This window comes from Etheostoma spectabile, chromosome 24 (genome assembly GCF_008692095.1).
Source record: "Etheostoma spectabile isolate EspeVRDwgs_2016 chromosome 24, UIUC_Espe_1.0, whole genome shotgun sequence".
NCBI classification, from domain to species: domain Eukaryota; kingdom Metazoa; phylum Chordata; class Actinopteri; order Perciformes; family Percidae; genus Etheostoma; species Etheostoma spectabile.
In genome coordinates this window covers 7,912,675-7,917,235 of record NC_045756.1, presented here as the reverse complement: position 1 = coordinate 7,917,235, position 4,561 = coordinate 7,912,675, and the positions used below count along the sequence as shown (strand labels likewise).

Sequence of the window (4,561 nt, the reverse complement as noted above, 5' to 3'; positions counted from 1 at the left end):
GTTTGGGGTCCCCTGCTGGAGCTGCTGCCCCCGAGACCAGACACAGTACAAGCGGACGAAGATGGATGGATGTTGAATATCGCAGATATTAAAGTGTTCTCAAAATACAACAAACTGCTTGCTGAATTTAAAACAATTTATCAAATAATCATTTATCAAAATGTGTGGTCAGTTCAGAAAATGACATCACTTTCCTGTAAAACCAAGGAAAGACAAAGCTTATGCCAAATCAAGATATTACGATATCCAAAATCTAAGACGATATCTAGTCTCATATCACAATACAGATTTTATATCTTGCCTATCTCTGAGTGTCTTTCCCAATGTATTTATTGTGCCAGCTGATATCGCAATGGCGATAAAAACAATGATAGATCATACAGCCCTAGTTCCTACGTTTAGAAATTAAATCCAAATGAACCCTAATGTTTACCCGTCACATGTGGGTGACTATAGGTAATTAGAACTTAAAGAGCAGGGCAGGTGGGAGAAGCAGACCACAGCCACCGCTGTCCCCGTTATCACCAGCTCTGCAGCTGTTAAAACAAAGCATTCCCCAGTAACACAGAGCGGCTTCTGACCGGTTTAGATGGCAGATTGCATAGAAATATGGAAAGCAAAACACCCCCCCGTTTCACCATGAGATCATACATACACTTCCGCTGTCACCTTGAAGTAGCTGGCAGCAGGTAGAAAACACCCCCAGCTGCCTTTAAGGGGCCTCTTTAAAGCCCTCTATAGGGAAGGTTACATTAGTTGCATACGGTTGTAAAAAGGGGCTTTGATGTACCGTTTGTTACTGTCTACAGATCTGATCAGTCTGAAAGCTGAATTTGACACCTAAAAACATACCCCCCCACCCCCACGTGTGAAATCTACGCCTATGTCACCCGACACGGACATCAAATTGGATCAACAAAACAGTTTCAACCAAAATTGAACATTGAATCCTTCTTGACTTATTGTGTGTGAGAGATAAGGGACGTCCAGATAAGAAAAGTCACATCTAAATCAAGTAACAAGAAATAAATCAGATGAGATAGTATTTATCCCCAGGAGAGAAATTAAGCAAAACTCTTTTTTCAAATGCTTGCTCCTTCGAAAGTGCAGCAAAAGGTAAATATAGTGAGGTATAGTAGTTTGTATGTCACTGAACTGTTACATCAGATCCAGCTGAGTCAGACATTGATTTCGAGTCCAGCGGAGAAACAAGCTACAATGTGAGTTAATAGGGCAATTGTCAAGCTTGTTTTTAAAAGTGCTCGTTTAGGCACTGACAGTGTCAGACAACATTATATAAAGGATCCCTTCTGAGATAGACCTTTAAAATCTCTTTAAGACCTTGCTGTTTAACCAAAAACAGCTCTGAAGTCGCTAGTACTAAACCCACCAGACTCTGTTTAAAAAAACTGTACTTTTAGCGTGTATAGAGTCGACATGTTTTCACGTATAAATCCTTGAACTATGTGTTTATTTCAACCAACACTAGAGTAGTGATGGTTGGAAAAGTGGAAAAAAAAAAAAAAAACAGCATTTTATAGTTATACGTTGTTTCTGTTCACTTTGAATGAAGTGTATTTTACGATGCTTAACTTACTGTTTATTTACATGGAGTCTGGTGGCTTTAGCAAATGCAATTTTGCGGATGTTTTTATTTAAAAAAAAGGATTTTAACCTTTATCAAAACATGGGCAAAACAGGGGAGTGCTCCTTTAAAAGCCACACATGTCCTTCTGTGAGAACTCTAAAGAAACAAACTCTATACTTTATGTACAAGATGGCAAATAAAAATACAATGTACATGCAACCATCCAAGTTATTTTTTGGCAATTGGGTTGTAAGAACTCCATATTTCTGACTTTTAATAAAACGGGTCAAATTTGACCCAAGAACCGGAGCGTTACAATTACTTCCCATACTGAGTCAAAGGTCTCCATGTCCATTTATATTAAGAAAAGGGTAGAAAAAGCATTTGATTTACCCCCCCCTCCCCGAGTATAAACCCTTAAGACAGGGAAAGCTCCAGAGGCCCATGTCCAGCCTTTTAGTGGGGTCATAAATTGTGCAGTATGGAGTCTTCATCAGGGTGGGAGGTTTGTTGCTGCATACACTCTTTTTCTTCTTCTAATTGGCCATTATTAATGGCGATAGATCTATTGTAAAATCATGAGCTAAACAGTCTTGACATTTTCCTTCTGATGTAACTACCCCCTCTATTCTGTTCCCTTTGCATCCCAAATACAAGCCATGCAGTGATGTGAACAGCTTCTCAATTTGTACGGCGCAGCACACAAGGGTTTTTATGAGCGTTTGTTGCCGGCTTTGATCAAATATAACATCACATATCAAGGACCACCCAGGAGAACCGTCTGCTGCCTGTGTTACAGCATACTTTGGTTGAGTACTTACATGTTATGTAAACATAGTAAATCTGAGAGGCGGTATATCTGGATTTGGTATATCTGGAGGATTTGCGTGGAGGGAACTCGCCGCCCTCTGCTCCTCTGACACTGTTAGTCAGGAAATTCTCGATTAACAACGCTCAGTGTTTGACAGGAGTCTTTGCAAAACCCTTTTTTGGAGGAGCTACTTCTCCCACAGGCCTCATTCATCCTTTTGTACTTTTGTTATTAGTTTCCTACATTTCCCAGAAAACCTTTCAAATCGGCTCAGAGATGTGAAAAGACTTGCAACAACGACTTGGATGACTTCCGTGCAATCAGAACTTTGAATGTTAGCTGTCAAATATGAAATATAAACTTTACGCTGGTTTTACGCAGTTCTGTCTAACTATTAAGTATGCGATGCAGCGCAAACTGTGAATCACGATGGGACGACTCAAAAAGGTCGTCCCATCGTGATTGTCGTGATTGTCATGACCCCCCCCCCCCACGAAGATGCTTTAGCCAGCGCCAAAGGATTTTATTAAATTGAGACCTGTGAACAGTTTTGACACAGGTTATTTAAACACCTGATGCGAGCTCTTTATCTGCGAAACAGAGAAAATCAAACATCCCAATATTTCTGACCAAATACCTCGATATTGATACAGCAACGACATTGTAGTGTTGACTATTGGTACTTTCAGAAAATATTCACACAATGAGATTTTTGATAAATAATCCTCTCTAATGTGGATATAATTACGATATAATGATCTAAAAACTAAGAGGATATCTAGTCTCATATCTCGATACTGATATAATACAAATATATTGCCCAGCTCTAGTTGAAGTGTCTGTTTCTGAAAATAGTCGCCCACGTGTAAACGTGAGACAAGTTATTCCTACATTTTTCAAAACAACTGAAACAAAAAATTGCATTGTCAAAATAGATTTCTTTAAGTGTGAGGAGATTTTCCATGAATTCTTGTGTGAAGTGTGTCAGAGGGTTTCTGCAAATAAGTCTCTACACGAATGTGTGGGCATGCCTGAATGTCAGAGCGGTGTGTGTGTGTGTGTGTTAAAACTTGGCGCTGCAGATTGAGTGTGTCTGTTTCTCTGGGGCAGGGACTGATGAGCCCTGAAGAAGGGAAAATCTGAACAAAGCGCAAATCACCACCCCACCACACACACACACACACACACACACACACACACACACACACACACACACACACACACACCACAAGTTCAAAATCATTGATGAGTACTTAAAGGGCCGAGAACCGAAGCAGGGGTTCAAGGGGTCAGGGGCTTCCCGGGACAGAGTCTCTGTTGAACTTAGTGCTGGGCAATCACGTTAAATAATCATGCTTTTAAATATTGACCAAAATAAAATCGGGATTTTGATATTTTTTCTTCAATTATGTAAATTCAACGACTATTACAAAGAGATACAATACAACCTCAAGGTGTAAAAAACCACCAGAGAGAGATGGAAAAATGCAAGACGCCAAGGCTACATGCTTCACTTTTGCAAAGCAAATAAAGGCTTCGGAATACAGCTGAGGGGATGCTATGAGTATTCATAATTCCATATAGACAAGTCCAGACATTCCCAAGTCAACCACAACTTAATTCCAGCCTGAAAACCAAGCTTTGAGATCATGTGTCAGCACACACAGCCTGCTCAGTATTCAGTAAACTCAGCCACGGATGACAATATCCAAAATTCAATTAAAGGGGGGGGGGCTGATTATTGGCCGGTATTTGACAATTTGCAGATTATCTGTACTGTTCATAAACCCTGCATGTGCTCACAGTGAGTCATAAAATGACAAACAGCAAAAAAAACAAAGCACAGACGCTCATCCAGAGCTAGGAATAGATCGACTATCTCAATCGTTTTTTTTTTTTTATCAATTAGCAGATTATCTGTATGCGTGTTGTACTTCAGCAATAACCAATAACAGTTCATTATTAAAAAGTGTGCTACTTCGTCTCTACAGCTAAAAACTGTTAGCGCGTTAAAACTTCAGGAAGTAATTTTATGTATTGCTTTTTTTAACTGCATATTGTTTTTGTGGTAAAATCGAGTCACATTCGTATCGCAATTCAAGCTCTACCGATTCAAAAACGATTCATAGAATACCAAAAATCCATTAATTTTTTGGGGGGTT

General features: G+C 39.6%; 1 long non-coding RNA gene across 1 annotated transcript in view; it reads right to left on the bottom strand.

The window, feature by feature from the left end:
• The window catches only part of LOC116674100 (uncharacterized), a 12,071-nt gene extending 10,718 nt beyond the window's left edge, over positions 1-1,353 (bottom strand). The window contains exons 1-2 of the long non-coding RNA XR_004327975.1: positions 1,342-1,353; positions 943-958 (exon numbers count right to left, since the gene is read on the bottom strand). This is a non-coding gene — a long non-coding RNA (uncharacterized LOC116674100). The remainder of the gene's footprint in view (positions 1-942; positions 959-1,341) is intronic.
• Positions 1,354-4,561: the final 3,208 nt, after the last annotated feature.